Source organism: Platichthys flesus, chromosome 16 (assembly GCF_949316205.1).
Source record: "Platichthys flesus chromosome 16, fPlaFle2.1, whole genome shotgun sequence".
Taxonomy (NCBI): domain Eukaryota; kingdom Metazoa; phylum Chordata; class Actinopteri; order Pleuronectiformes; family Pleuronectidae; genus Platichthys; species Platichthys flesus.
The window spans coordinates 10,237,560-10,254,271 of record NC_084960.1 but is presented as its reverse complement, the minus strand read 5'-3'; the positions used below and the strand labels follow the sequence as shown (position 1 = coordinate 10,254,271).

General features: G+C 41.5%; 1 protein-coding gene across 1 annotated transcript in view; it reads left to right on the top strand.

Moving 5' to 3' along the window:
• Nucleotides 1–11,917: 11,917 nt before the first annotated feature.
• Nucleotides 11,918–16,712, top strand: part of gcgra (glucagon receptor a) — a 36,316-nt gene continuing 31,521 nt past the window's right edge. Inside the window, exon 1 of the mRNA XM_062407408.1 lies at nt 11,918–12,287. The gene's annotated coding sequence lies outside the window, so the exon portion shown is untranslated. The remainder of the gene's footprint in view (nt 12,288–16,712) is intronic.

Sequence of the window (16,712 nt, the reverse complement as noted above, 5' to 3'; positions counted from 1 at the left end):
TTTAGATTTACCTAAAGCTAATCTCTGAGCAGTATAAGGATGATAACCTGGAAAATAAATCTAATAGTGGCTCGATTGATGGATTAATGACTGGAGTCAGAAACTAAGCAAACCGTCCATAGGTGTCCTTGGCTTTGAGGTCTGTGTCTTTGGCTCTTACCACGAATGGAAGGTATATATTTTTTTAATCTTTTGCAGTTTTTTCTCCGAATGTCAAGTTCTGTTCCAAGCTCTGGGACTATTCACAGCCGCTCTGAGTCAGGCTGATTTAAACGACCCATTTGAAAATGTGAGAGTGCTCGCATGCGGTGGACCTGAGCCGCCTCCAGTGGAGGGACTGTTGAAGCCAGAGGCTGTGATCGTTCCTTGTACAACCATCAAGGGGCCTATTCTGGTTAAATGTGGACCTTTGTTCCCTGCGCTCCCTCTGTGGTGTTTCTCATCTACCTCTGCTGTCGGCTCCACCTCAGGCCACACACACACTCACGCACACACCCCTGTGGGACTTATCATCTTTGACAAAGATGCTTCTCCCTGGAGATGGAGACTTAATCAATGTTCTTTAGACATATATTGAAATCTCAGACTTGACAGGATATTTACTCTTAATGAAATTCTCCAGGAGTGTCAGAGATCTGTCAGGTTTCCTCTCACCACCTTTCAACCAGATGAAACTTCTCACAGTTTTACAAATGTATTTTGTTTTAAATACATTAAAAATTCTCCTATCCAATCAGGTGCTGAGCTTTGGATAATCCTTGTCTCTATGTAGCAGCTGCAGCTCTATTCTCTTATTCTCCAGATTTCTATCTTTCTTTAGACATTTCTCTTAATTTCTCTACCTAGTGCGTTTATATCCACCTCTTTTTTTAGTCTTTATACCAAATTAAAATATAAAATTGACAAGGCCTGTCTGCGCTGCCGAGGCAAGTGATGGAACATACATCTAACACAGTTTAGACTAAAACATATTTATCCAGGGGAGAATGTGTTTATGAGGAATCAAATGAATGAGACAAAATGCACAAAACGGTCAATATAACATCATTACGATTAAAGCAAGAAGATTCTGTTTATAGAAAAAAGCACAAGGAAACTGGACATATTCTGGGCTGCTTCAATGGTTCTGATAATTGTAGCAGAGTTGAGTCACGTCTTACATAAACACATAGTGCTTTGTCTCCCCTTTCTCTTATTCCCTGTCTCAGATGTTCTAATGTTAAAGCAGGAGGCAGCTTCCTCTATGTCAGTGGTCACCAACCCGTCGATCGCGATCTACTGGTCGATCTCCCAGTCGTCACTGTCGACCCCCAAAATCAAAACGCTGGAGTGCTTTTACTCTGACACGGGTTCGGAAAGTGTTGTAAATACATTTGTGTCCAACAGATACACTTTGTGGTTCACAGCAGAATAAACAGAGAAAATGATCTTACCTGAGTTTTAATGTTTATCTGATGAATTCATGTCAGCGGATGATGCACGGCTTCCTACTGTGTAGTACTGGTATTTATTTGAGTACAAGGGAATTCTTTGATACAAGGAAATAATCCTATTTTTGTCCATATTCAAATCAAAGCCTATATATAAAAACATTGTGGTTCAGTAGCAGCGCCTCTGTAGAAAATGATGTGGAACTGAGAAGCTTCATTTTTTGCATTGCAAATATTCATTGATATATTTTTTGAATAATGTGCATTGAATACAAAAATTTGCACAACTGGCTCAGCTTGTCTATATTTATCTCTTGTACATTCAGCCTTTAACAGAAATTGCCAAAAAATATAAATATGACCCTCCTTAATGGCTTTTTGGGAAGATATCAGGGTGGTAGATCTCGGCTTACGTCTGGAATTAAAACGTGATCTTTGGCTCGTAAAGGTTGGTGATCACTGCTCCATGTGGTATCAGCCAGGATGAAACATTATCACATATAATCCTGCAGGGTTCAACCAAAGTTATAACGTGGGATGTTACTGATACTATGCAGAAACCACCCGCACACACTGGACAGCCAGATAGTGATTAGAACCCTACGTGTGTGTGTGTGTGTCTGTGTGTGCGTGTGAGTGCGGGTGCTGTCACGGATTTTCAGAGGGTATCTCCGGATGATTAACTTTCGGAGCTGATCGGTCAAAGGTCGAATGTCAAAGTCAACACTTATATGGTCCTAAAGACGCATTTTCCCAAAAGCTTTTAATATATTAAAATATAAAGAGTCTGCATTGCTAGGATGGGATATATATGCAGCATGTGCATGTATCACCCTTCCTGTGCTTTAAAAAAAAGTACTCTTCTGTGGATTTTTGCAAACGTGCTTTTATATCTGTCTGGGTCAATAAAGAACCCAACTACTTATACATCTTGAGCGATATTAAAATGAAAAAGTCCTTTGTCTAACATGCTGCATGTATTCATTGATAGCATGACCTTACATATTACGGATATTTCAGACATCTGTAGATATTTCCCTAAAGTCTTGAAAGAGATGCAAAGAAACACAACACATGGAAATAGAGAAAACTAATACCTACTTGTAAATGCAAATGTCTGTCTTTCTGTCTGTCTGTCTCCTCATTCTGTTCATTAATGCTTCACATCGAGCTAAATTACAGATCTTTTATTAAAAGTTGTGAACTTGAGTCTGAACATTGTGTCAACATGCAACGTATGACAAAAGGGCACTAATTGAACGTGTAAACCACACACTTGAAGGGAAATAAAGCAAATTCAGTATAATTTTGTGAAAACACAGACTTTAAAATCACTGCAGATAAACCAGGTAGGATGAACACAAATTGCTAACCTTAATATTCACCACAGACTAAACAACCCGCATGCAAACAATAAAAAGTGAAATTGTCTTTTCAAACCAACGTGTTAGCTTAGCAAAGTGGGCACGTCAACTAACTTTAACTGTAACTAAGGGTATTTCCTCAGATTACTTGATTTGACAGGCTAAAGGTTAACAGCGTAAACCTACAAAAATATCGGAATTATGCCATCACAAAGTAAAAAATAAGCAATAAATGTATGTATTTTTATTAAATATCAATATAAAAAAAGGGATATTGCACATTGTGGTCATTGAGGAAGACGATTTCTTCATTTGCATGTAAGCTGCAGTATGTTGAGCCTTCAGGGTCACTGTAGAATAAAGAGCAATAGAAGGGAGGAAGGTGTTAAATTATCTCTGATATACAGTATGGCAACTTTTTTCCCAATGTAACAGCATGATGGCTTTTGTACAGTATGGGTGCAACAGATTACCTCAGATTCAGTCACAGTGAACTTCATGCTCTGCTCTCCAAAGATGCTTGTTTGCTGAGCTGATTCCTTTAATGCGATTTTGACGTGGACGTAAACAGTCGGAACTAACTGAATGGCCCACAGCCAAACTAGGAAGAATGGGCATCCCACCAACCTTCCACCCATTACTACAATTATGTCACTCTGAATAAGCAGTAAATCACCATAATTATGGCCCCTTGGTGTCGCGGTGTCTAACCAACAGATAAACAACCCAGAGTTTCCAGTTGTGTCCTAATGGATTTAATTACTGAACCAAAAAACAGAATGCGATTCTTCTTATTCAGTTTTCAAAATGAGCTGCTGGATCTGACTCACAATAACGGCTGCTGGTTATCTGATTTATTTCAGAGTGATGTGGACAAGCTCAGATTTATTATGACAACAAATCGGCAAGAGACAGACAGATCTAATTTTAAGATGATCTACAGCTTTGTGAAGACAGTAGCACTCAGCTGCCTTGAAGAATTCAAAAATGAGGAATGTTTTGTGTGGAAATAAAACTGTTTTCGAAGAGTTGTCCGTCCATCTATCGTCTTCACTGCTTGTCCTTTTGAGGGTCACATTGGGAGCTGGAACCAGTTGTTACTGGTCAGGGCCAACATGCCATTTACACTGACTTTCACATATATAGTCCATTTAGAGTCACCCATTCTGTAATCTGCATGTCTTTGGACTGTGTGAGGCAAATCCACACAGACACGGAAAAACATGTAAACTCTCTAGATAGATAACTTTATTCATCCCTGAAGGGAAATTAAGTCATCATAGCAGCCAGTATATTTGAATACAATAGAATAAAATTAAAACAAATATTGAGGTATAGGATAAAAACAGAAACACAAGATTAATAAGTAGATAAGGTGCAGTGGCAAGATGATGGTAACAGTACTGATGATATGATGGTAATGTTATTGTTAGACAGCACACAAAAATAGCACCGTACATGTAGTATACAACACAATATACATTCATACATGATACGACACAATATTACTTGATACACAGCAGAGGTACAAATACAAGTGTTTGACCACACAACAGACAGTACAATACACCATGAGTGCAAGAACATGTAGACAGAGCGTGCAAAAGACAATACCACTGCACAAAATGATATACAATATCAATATGGCTTATATTATAAGATTCCAGCCCCAGTGTTCAGATACACCTCCATCACATGCTGCAATTATACAATATTGAGAAATCACAGCTATGCAGCATCAAACTCCACTCCATACTGGTTGTATTTCACATTGCACAAGTTGTATCTTATTTGTCACTATTCATTGTCTGTGGAGGCCAGTGTTAATCAGTTCCTTATTGAATCAATTATCTCTATCCTCTGTTTCAATTTGTTTGTGTAGGCTCTTTGCACTTTTCTCAGATAATTACACTCTTGGTATAATCTCATTTACACAGGGCCTGTTGAGTCAAGCACCGGCTCAGTCGAGCTGAGCTGTGTTTGGGTAAATGGGGGATCTAAGTTCAATTGCTACTTAGAATAACAAATTAATAGTCATTATTGATGTCAAAACAGCAGGTATGGAATCATTTTGGAGCAAGAATTAGACACACGTAACGCTGACGGAGAACTTTAAACACCAATCAAGTGTTTTTAACTTGAATTCGCTGTTTGCAACTGTTTGCAGAAATCTTTTATCTTCTAGCCACCAGAACATGGTGGTTACCTCCCAGAAACAACAACATCCTCATCCACCAGAGAGTCTCATTAATCATGAATCCAGTTTTTCAAACAGGCAGAAAAAAGTGTGAAAATGCTGACAAGAGATATATTTTGCATTGAAAATAATGTGCTTTTTTGTCTTTCTGTCTCTTCCCCGCTCTATGCTGAATTAGGTTGCTAAAGCTAGGGACAGGACGCCCTGGAGGAGACACTGCATGGGGGGATGAAAATATGTTTTTTGGAAATCAAGACAAAGATTCAAAACACAATAAATAGCAGTCTGTTGTTATTGTCCACATATGAACCTGAAAGTGATTACTTTTTCAAACTAGTTCAAATAAATATCCTTTGTATGCTTCTACTGCCTGCAGGGATAATTGTTGGTCTCAGCTTTCTGGTATCTTCAAGGTCAGTGGTTGAAATGTTTGGGATCCACTCAGCACAAATATCAACAAAGAGAAACTCTTGATTTGTTGTATTGGATTTCCGATGTGCATTTAAACTACATTTAGCTCAGAATAAGGATTATTTATTTGAGGAAATTCTAATGAATTATTTGCTTCCATCAACCCACTGTAAAATATATCAAGTATGTGTGAGCATCAATATGATACAATGTATTGTACAAACCATGCATGAGAACAACAATTTTAGATTCAAGATTCAAGAGTTTTATTATCAAATGCACAGAGATAACAATTAAGCAGTCGCTGGCAACGAAACGCTTGAGTCAAATCTCACGGGAACCTATCAAAAGACAACAAGTGTATTTTTAAATTATTCCTTTCTGTTAATATTTCATATTTCTAAAAGCACAAATCTCCCGGGTGTTTTGCTAAATTATTTGTTAGGGCAGATAATTGCTTCGCTTCTTGTGAACTGTGAAATGTATTGGGAGGACTGAATAATTTAATCCTGGGTTCTTTATGAATAGAGAACTTGACTAATCCTCTTATGATTTCAGAATGAATCTTAACCTTTATAACAGATACAAGCCTCTAAAGAGCCTTTTATCCCTCTGCAGAATTTTAAAGATTTAATTAAAACCCACGTCTTGGTATACTGTTTTTTTTAACTCCCATGTTGCTGTTCATATGCTGCTAGTGGAAACTTTTTGGAAGAATTCGAGAGCGGAAATCCTGCCGGGTTCCTCTTTTGTGTGCAGCTGGAGACTAATAAACCACTTAACCACCGTTCACATCTTTCAGAAGAGACTTTATTTTGGATTTTCCATCACATCGCCTCAGCAGACTGTGCCTTTGTCCGTTGGTCAGGAGTTGTGTGAATAGGGAGATAACTCCATTCGTCAAATGGCTATTTTTACACTGAGGGACGTGGTCCAACTCTGTGACATGAGCCGCGGGGCTCTATTGTACCTCTGCAGTCCACAGGAATAAACACCTGCCGCTGTTCTCAGAATAATTATACACAACATTTGAGCCAGCCTGTCACACAGCGGCCAACTTGGCTCTCAATCCAGAGAAGAAACAAAAGGTCTTTAGCATCCATATGTGTTTATCCCAGGAAGACACTGCAAAACACTGGACCCTTGTCAAGGTGAAAACATCTCCTCAACATCCCCAGAGGTTGCATATAAGAGGGTTGCTTCAAGAAATGTATGGCCTTTCTCAATCTGCTTTCGATTTATGTATTTTTTTCCTTTTTGCTTTTGGTTTCCTCTTTTGTCTCAGGTTTGAAGGGGGCTGCATGGATTCAGTCGTAAAGAGGTGATGGCACATTCTCGTATGCACCAATCAGAATTTAAATAATGTGAAGACAGCTGTAGGTTTGTTTGCTTGTTGCATTAGTGTAAATAACAACTCATGATGGTTTTTTTTAATTAATATGGTTGAAATCTAGGGGTTTAAAGGGGTATATCGTTGAAGGTAAATTTTTTTACAAAAAGGCTTCAGTGTAAGGCTGTTACATTTGACATGTGACTGCAAATAACAGTAAAAGGAGACAACAGTTGTAAGTAAGTATTATGTCTGATTTAATAATATGATATTTTTAAACCAGAGTCTTTCAGGTCTCAGCCCCTTATGAATATTTTTTAAAGAAACTGAACAAACTGAAAACAATCATCACTATCAAGCTCAAAGGTGATATTTATTATTTCATTTCTGTGGCAGTTTATATTTCGCTCAGAGAAACTTTCACAAAGTAATATTGACATAACGAATAATTTGAACCCCTTAGCAGCAGTTGTGCACATCATACAATATTTAATATATTATATAATGCTTTGTTAACACAACAATTTAATCATATTGATTCATATTGAATGGCTATGTTATATGGTAAATGAACAGATAATAAAGTACCATCTAACACAACATAGTAATAATCATATAGAATACATGAATTGTTGAAAATACATTAACATATTTTAAGAAATGTTCCCCTACATGCTTACAAGACAATCACATTTCTGTGTTTACATAATGCTCATATAATAAATGATGAATGAAAGGGTCACATGCTGTATGTGGAATCCCGTGATGCAGGTAACTTCAGATGTGAAAGATGTTACAGAATAACGAGGACCCTCCAAAGCTTCTGTATCATGTGTAACACCCCCGTGGTAACACCTCTCCAGTTGCCAGGAAGCCAGGCTGCGTTCAGCGACGCTCCTGTGGCTTCACCGTGTGCAGGGAGAGTTGACGTCTGATAAGAGGTGCGGCCTCCCCGGGGAGGATCATGGTCTGGCCTGCTGACTGTCAGAAGTACCAGGGTGAGAAAATCCTTGAATGGAAACATGCACGGATTGGCTGTTGGCTTGAGGCCTCCAGTCGCCTGGTTTGGGGATGTATGCGTGTTGTTCCACTACGTGCTGCTCAGCAACTCACTTCTCTTACCTCAAGCACCCAACATCTGCTCCCCGAGCACCGTACATGGTCGCTCACTGCTCTGTGTGTCCTGCACCAGATGGGTAAAAAGCAGAGATTAAATTTCCCTACCTGCATGAGTGTGCCTTTGCATGTCTGTGCATGTGTTTGGGATGAATAAATGGATCTTAATCTTAATGACAGCATCTCCAGCTCTCCCATTGTGGACTCAGTGTTTCAAAGTCAAAGTGGAGAAAAAAAAGTAAATGCTTTTCTCTTATAGACTCAAGTCGGTGACAGACAGTTGAAAAGCAGAAAAAAAGGGAACTCACAGGTTAAAATTATAACTTGACTATTAGGTCTTCTTCAGATTTTGACATTTAATGACCGGTGGATTCATGTTGAAAATTTCACAATGACACTATTAAAACCCTCGAGGAATTGAATGGGAGATAATGGCGCAAATAATGAGCAAGTGAAGCAATAAACATCTATAGGATTGTTGCCTCATGCGAGCTACATTTAACAGTAATTGTCTTTCAACGAGCTGGAACGTAAACCCAGAAGTTTCTGGCCAATCACAAGTAGATTAGGGACAAAAACAGGCCTTTAAAACTATGGAAGCATTATTTGCGTGCCACAGCGCACTGATCTCATTGTCTGGCATTGAAAACGCGACGCTGCCAAATGCTGCTTGGATGGCCAGACTCAAAGAGCGTGACCAGACTCCAAACAAGCTTTGTCCCCGAGGACCCGGAGGACCCAAAGGCTGGACCGCAGCTGACCCATGCAATCAGCACCCTGCAACATGCTGCACTCTACCCTACTGCCAACCCTGATCGTGTGGCCCTTTTCACCTCAGCCCGGAGTGTCCCCAACACCAAGCACAATCTTTTCATGGTAGTAATCATGTGGTACAAATGCTGGTCCGAGCAGAGGCTTTCCTCTGCAGCAGCAGCAAGCCCACTGACTTAACCAACAAAATCTATTCATTATGACGTAATCAAATGCCTTGGAAAGGATCGGAAAGTACCTTTTACTCTACCACATATATTTATAGCACAGACTCTATAAAAAGATGGACGACGTGTCCAGAAATGAAGCCAAAATACCCAGAATGCTGCTATCTTGCGCATTTGGAGCCAAAAATCTGCAGATAGGGATCAGGGGATTGAGCCGCTCTACCGAGGTACTGATACACGTGCTCAACCAATAGAAAGTCAGTCTCAGCTGTCAATATAGTGTGCTGTAGCATCAAATAACTGCTAAGCGGAAAAATGAAAACCTGAGTTACATTAGTGAATTAAGAACTCCCTTGATACACAAAAAACATGTTTGTGATAATTTTATGTCATGTATATTCTTGACTTTTTTGTTTGGTCTTATAGTATTTACTAACATGGAGAACACTTTTAGGGAGCAATCATGTCGTCCATCTTTATATATGGTCTGGTTAGGAGTGTCAAGACTGTGCTAGACAAACAGTTGTTACATTAGACCATAGAGCTGCTTGGTCCATTACCTGAAATTGTACATATATTATTGAGATTACATTTTGTATTAAAACTAATATGCACTGACTTTGAAGCCTGGGGCAGATTTGTGTGCTATAATGAGACGAGACATTGGACATAGAAAATGAAGGGATAGCAGCCTGCGGCGAAAAATAGTTTTTTGGTGTGTATCTTTTAATTCTTCAAAAGCCATGAATGAATACTGAAATGTTATGTATGTGTTGTTATTTAACTATTCTACTGTGTTATCCCTGTCTCCCTCTGTTGGATGGTCTGGCTACTGCGCTCTCTCATATAAACAGATGTGATGCATTTTCCATTTTGTGCCCTGAAGGCCTATATGGAAGACATGTCTTATTGCATGATGTTAAATTATAAGACACGTTTCTTTTTATAGCTTATTTGGAGCTTCTAGAACGAAAAGGTACATATGTTTGTATGGTCAAACGATGGTTAAGCAAGAGGCTGTTGTAATTCAGAGTGTGGATAGAGACTATAAATGGGCCTGTAATTCAAATGCTATTATATATAATATCTCTGAGGACGGGGAGTTTGAGGGGGAACTTCAAAACAAAACATTTCAACATAGAGGCAGTGATTTCTGCCTGATGGATGCCATTGTGTAGCAATTTCTCCTCCAAGAGAGCTTGAGGCACCTTCAGCACCACCGTCTTATTCTTGCACATCTCATGTTTTGCATCCAGAGGAAAAACAAATCAGGGTAGCTGCTGATCGCTGTTTCCTCCCACATTCAAAGCCGGATACCTTCAACAGCAGCTGTTCAAGCACATGACAGCTGGAGAAATGTATTCTGACACTGTCCATTGCAGCTGTAAATGTATGGCTATTCTTATCAGTACAGTAGGTAAGAGAGGATGTTTAACAGAATGTGGAAGATAAAACAGAAAAACTGGTCAAAGGAACACTTTAATAATGATTACATTTCATGCAAAGTTGGGGTGGAATGGTGGTCCAGTGGTGAGCACGCTCCCCTCACAGCTAGAAGGTTCTTGGTTCAAATTCCGGTTTGGTTCTGACTCAAGTCGGCACAATCTTCAAGTTTCCAGGTACAGGTTTTCTCCCACACATGCAGATTCAGGTCAGGTTATCGGAGAATGAGATGGTGAATGGTTGTTTATCTCTGTATGTTGGCCCCATGCTACGCTGGCGACATGTCCAGGGTGTAACCCGCCCCTTGCCCAATGTCAGCTGGGATTGGGCTGACATTGCCCAGAAGTCTGGACCCATTTAGTTCCCTAAATCTCTAAATGTCAAAAACGCCCTATCACTCAATGTTAAGGCAAGTGATCAAAAATTCCTGGATCCATAATCATCCCTTTCACCAAATGTCATGGTAACCTGTCCAGTAGTTTTGTGCAATGTTGCTTAAAAACAATTACACCAACAAAAAGACAGGTGTGAAAACATAAGAATAAAATGGCAGGATAATCAAGTTGGAGATAAAGTTTGACTGATATGCTCATGCATAACAATTGTAAGAATAATGTTTTACAAAATTATATTCATGGCAGAATCCTATCTGTTGCATTAGCCTCAGGCCTGCAGTCCTTACTGACACATGCTCAAGGTCTGTGAACCCTGTTTATGGGCAAAGTTCATGTGCAAAAAAGTATGTGTTTGTTTTGCAGGGAGAAACAGTGTTTTTGATCAGCACAGCAGCTTCCAGCGGTCCACATCTCCTTCTCATTCGAGTCTCAACAGGAGGGGTTTCATTCACAAGTGGTCAATTTCACTACAAGGCGATTTGATTGATTAGTCGATCGAGTGTCCCAGAGATTGCCCAGACTGAGTGTTAACAAAACAGCTGGAACGTGTAGATAATCCTGAAAACACTGAGAGTGTCCGATGAGTTTTCAGGCGCTAGCTCGTTCCACTCCTTTGTGATCTCAGCTTGACATTTGAGTGGTGGTCTCACAAAATTCAACCCCTCGGTAAGGAAACTGTGGTCCGGTTTAATAAAAGTATCCACTCTACCCCTGGCCTCACCAAGGATAAAGACACACAAGAGTTTGACGAAACGACAGCAGGAGTGGGACAAGGTTCATGGAGCCAATACATTATTTAGGAAATTGGGTGAAGTGTGGAGACCTCCGGTGATCCCTCTCTCTCTCTCTCTCTCTCTCTCTCTCTCGCTCTCTCTCTCTCTCTCTCTCTCTCTCTCTCTCTCTTTGCTTTAACCAGCTGCTGGTGAAAGCATTTTTACACCACAGAGAGGAGATTAACTCAATCGACGAGACTATGCCCAAATCCTATTTTAGAGTTATATATATATTGGTTTTTGACATATTTGACCTATAACATGAGATAAATGAACAATTAAAGGAACATTAACACTTGGAAGATGGTCAATAAATGTATCTTGTATATTGTATCTCTTATTAATAATAAGCTGCAGCAGGAGTCAAGTCAGAATTTCAACAAACCAGGATGGTGAGAAGTAGTTGGTGAAACATGTGATGCACACACACACACGCACACACACACACACACACACACACACACACGACCTGGTTCCAGTGTTAGATCCCCCCCCCCTCTTACGTCACACGGGTACAAGGAGCGCGAGTCAAGCAGCAGTGCGGCTCGCTCAGCCGCTGGTGCCATCCACTGTCACACAACTGAAGCCCCCTGCAATTTACCTTTATAATCGACTTCTCTCTACATTATTATTATTATTATTATTATTCCTCTACCTCTGTAATTTTAGAGGCCGACACAGGGAAGTTGTTCGTGGACAGGACAGAGGAGTCAGAGAGAGAGAGAGAACCCGGTCTCCCAGGAGCCGAAGGTGCAGGCACGCGCTCGTCACATTGTGAAAGTTGGATTTTACGTCGGAGGAGGAGATATCGCCCGACAGATGCGGCTCAGAAGATGAGCAGCGGTGAAGAGCGGACCGGGGCAGATCAACGGAATCCAGAGCTGTCCACGGTAACTCACTTGATTTAGTTCATCTGTTTCTATATCTAGTTTAATTGCTGTTTTCCACGCGTGCGTAAAATGTGCCGAATGTCAGCACTCGCATGGAAAAACAAAACGTTCGTTGGTCTTTGCATGAATTTAAACAATAATTTGACTTTTACTTCTACTTAAAGTCTTTGCTGAGAGTCACAGACGCACCGATCACTATTGGTTTGGGGTTTTATTCGCATGTAAGAAACGTGGTTCAATTTCTGGAAACACTTTTCTCCAAATTGCCAGCAACTGCAGTTAGTCGGACTTATCGCTCGTGTTATCCAGACCAGACTGTATCTGGAATCTGCACTTGGTCTGCTGCCCGGTCTGCACTGGCACACACACACACACACGCTGACCGTGCGCGTCTCAGTGGATGTGAAGATGTGTCGTGCGTAATAACAATGTTACGCAGTGATTTAAATCCCCCCCCCCCCCCCCCCCCCCCCCATAACTGAATTCACTGTGCTGAAGTTAACTGAAGACGCCTCTCGGATGAGGGACGTCTCCAAACCGCATCTGCCCTCGACCCAACTCCTCTCGGATCACTGATAATCTTCACATACACCACTAGTGTCTGCTCAGCCCTGCAGACTTTTCACTGTTCGTCTGGCTCAGCATGACTGTGAATGTGTGGTGAAATCCAACTGCACACATTCTTAAATTCCTACCATTTGCTAAATTTAGTTTCTGAAGCAAACAAATAAAAAAGATATTCTGCTTATTGCACCAAATAGACACGTGCCTTCTTCAATCTCTGCATAAGCCACGGTTCTTACAGTAACACGGTAATGCCGTTGCTTCATGAGGGGCAAGAAAGATACATGAGCGTTGTTATATGATATAATGCAACAAATACCACACGTGTGAAAAATAACCTGGATATTTTTGTGTCAGTGAGGTGACATTTGACCTGAAAGTCATTTAGTTTTTGCAGATTTTGTGATGTTGATCTCATTGTGTTTCAGCTGCACTTTGCTTAAAAAGGAAAAACATATTCAAGCTGTGGAAAACCTTTTAAAGCCGCCGCAAATGAACCTGTGCTTATTTACTTATTAGAAGAATGTGTCTAATCATGTACTGGGCCGAATAAACCCATTAGCGCGTCTCTGTTTATACTTTAGCTCAGAAATCATACGAATTTAATTGTTGGGGGAGTTCAATGTGCAGGAGTGATTTTGATCCTAATTAGAGCCACTTGGGCAGCGTCACGCGAGTGAGAGAACAACATGTGGGCCCCCGGTCCCTTGTGCATCTTGTATTGTGTCTAATAAGTGGGCCTGGATTCATGTAAACACTCCTCACACACGACTGAACAAACATATTCATTATTGTGTCCACACACTGCTGCGATGCTACAGGAGCTGCGCACTTCATGGTTTAGTGATGTCTCGCTGTATGTTGTCGTAAGTGGTAATTTGAAAACATTAGCAGGTGGAAGGTGCTCTAATGCATACCGAACACACATTAGTGCAGTTCTGAGATGCATTAAGTCTTAATATTCAGCTCTCTGAGTGCTGCCACACTCAGCAACGTGAACTTGCGATGTCTGTTATGTATGTGGCTGAAAATTCTGAAGGATGAACACAGGGTTAAAGGGGGGAATTGCATTTGCTAACGGGCGGCTTATATATGTTTGACCCGTGTTTGCATGCATGCTGCACGCTGGGCGGTCCGAAGATGCTCGGCAGCTGCAGGACTCGGACTGTGATCGGCCTCGAGGGGCTGAGACTGGAAGCAGTGAGTGCTTTCCGATCTCCCATGAGCACAGTGTGTCAGAACTGTACACGGGAGTGTTCAGCTCCAGCGTCCTGAGGTCGGTCAAAGAACGGTTACTCCGCTCTCTCATGGCTTTATCAGCGTTGGATAAGGGGATACATCCTAAGACCTCATGTGACCGAGGATGGCCTCATCTTCGCGTTACTCTCATATCCTTCATCTCCCTCGGTATAATTGTGTGGCTTAAGCCAAACAGCATCAGCATCACGCAGCGTGGTCTGCTGTTTGCCTCTGAGGCGGCGGCGTCCTTATGTGGTAGGAAGCCGGGGCTTTGCTGTTCTTGTTGCTCAACAAAAACAAACCAACAGCTTATTCCCTTTTTTTAAAAGATGTTCACCTTTAATATTTTAGCGCTGTACACCATGAGGTATTGCTGTGTTGTGGAGTCTTGCTTCGTCAGGGTGTCAGCTGTAAGGCACAGAGTTGGCTACAGCCGACGTACAGGATATGCTCATCCTACCTGAGCATCTGTCTGTGTTGGTCTTTTTATTAAGACACGAGAAAACATATACGCACTTGAAACTAATGTTGATGACTTAAAGAAGAAGAAGAACGGCAGATGCCATTATTAGAGTTTAGTAAAATTGCATTACCCATCAACTTTATTTGTAAACATTTTAAGAAAAGAACGTTTTACAACTCAATAAGTATGAACATTTTAGCAGTTGACGGTCAGAACTTCCTAAACCTCCTCAGCTTTATTTTTGCTTGACTATTTACCTTATACAACAGCTCATTCATTAACCAGAGTGCGAGTGAACATTGTCTCATTATGTAGCTACTGGAAAATAATCAGTATTAGGGGGCGAAGAGAAGTTAAGACCCTCCCCTGCTCTCCTGAAAAAAGTCAGACTACCTTGAGCTTAAAAAAAAAACCATCCTCTTTTTCTGACCTCCTCTTACTTTGTGCTGTTAAAGTTACTTGTTTTGTCTGCGACACCCTTTTGCTGCTCTCCAGATTCACAAGCATTTTGTTTGCTTGTGTTGACCTTGACTTGTGGCTGAGCGCTTGGAGACTCTTGCAGTAGCTCTTGCAGAGGGAAGAGGTACGTCTGCCTGTGAACATTCTGTGCCTGTGGTCACTGTGGGGAGGAAACGTGACAGAGAACCCTCTCGACTCAAGTTTACTGTACAGTGTCACAGTTGGTGGGCGCTGTGTGATGTAATATGACGTATCTGACACCAAAGTGCTTCACCACAGACTGTCAAGTGTTTAGTACTTGAAAATGCATTTGTTTGGTACGTAGTCTCAGTGTGTCAGCGCTGGAGAACGATCTGGCAGCACCAATAAGGGAAAGAAAATACTCACTTTCCTTTTAACCAGTCACAGTCGTCTTGTGCGGCTCAAGCCCAGTAGACAGCGATGGTCCCTCTGCAAAACCAGACCATCATGCTGAGTGATCTCATCACAAGTGGTCAGCTCTGAGCGCAGGTGTGAACACGCCCAAGATGCATCGAAGACGCATTTGTGATCCGATCACTCAGCTCACATTCAAAGGTGGTCCCTCTCTTTCTCTCTCTCGCTCTCTCACACACACACACACAAACACACACATATACACATATTCAAACAAACACACACACACACACACAAGACCCATCTGTACAGCCAGATTCGCTAAAACAACATAATTAGATCTTGCAAAACAGAAATGATGCATGTGTTTATTTGCATTCAGCAACGCCAAGTGTGACCTGCATGAAGATGCATTCGTAGCCAGAGTGGTCCACATGTAATCGGCTCATATGAGGGTCCAGATCTGAAGGGGGTCATAGCGTCGGGGAGAAACTTGCTCTGATTGAACATTTGCAAAAACACAAACCCATCACAATAGAATAAGACTTTATGTCAACCATGTGAATCTTCTGCAGAATGCAACGTGTCTGCATGCATGTCACAGCTGGGTGTTAGTCGTTGCCGGGTCGTTTGGAGGATGCCGTCGTGCAAAACATAACCGATATGCTGCAGGACAGAGTTTAAAGAGAGGTGAACAAGAGAAACGCTTGACACATATAGAAAGAAGGAAGGAGGACATCCTCACATATCTCTGTCTCTTGTGGTTTCCCCGACTGTGAGGCATCTGAAGAGACGAGAGCGAGAAGAGAGAAACAGAAGTCTTGCATATGCTTCGCTGTGCCCCCTTTATCTTTTCTGTGGCTTCAGTGCCGGGAATCGAGAATTGAGAAAAAAGACATAGACAGAAACTACCTAAAGTGCAGGGAGACTGCAGGCAAGCAAAATCAAGAGAGCTAAAGAGAGAGGGATGATAAGGAGGTCCTCAGCTGGGTGATGGCCCGTGGCTGTGCAGAAGACAGGTGTGAGAAGGAGTGTATGGGTGTCAGCAGCCATCAGGTGACCACGGATGTCCTGTGCAGCTCTGCAGGCTCCGGTTTAAGTGAACCCCCACAATGGATCCAGGGAGGCTAAGAATAGCTTCAACTACAAAGGGCTGTCACTCTAGATTGTAACAGAGCGGCGATAAGAGTGTGTCTGGAAACTGCCGCAGGGGCTCCACTTAGACGTGTTTGCCATCCAACTCACAACCCCGGGTCCAAACACACACACACACACACGTACACACTCCAGAAACACATTCTCAAAGATGTTAAATCATTTTATAA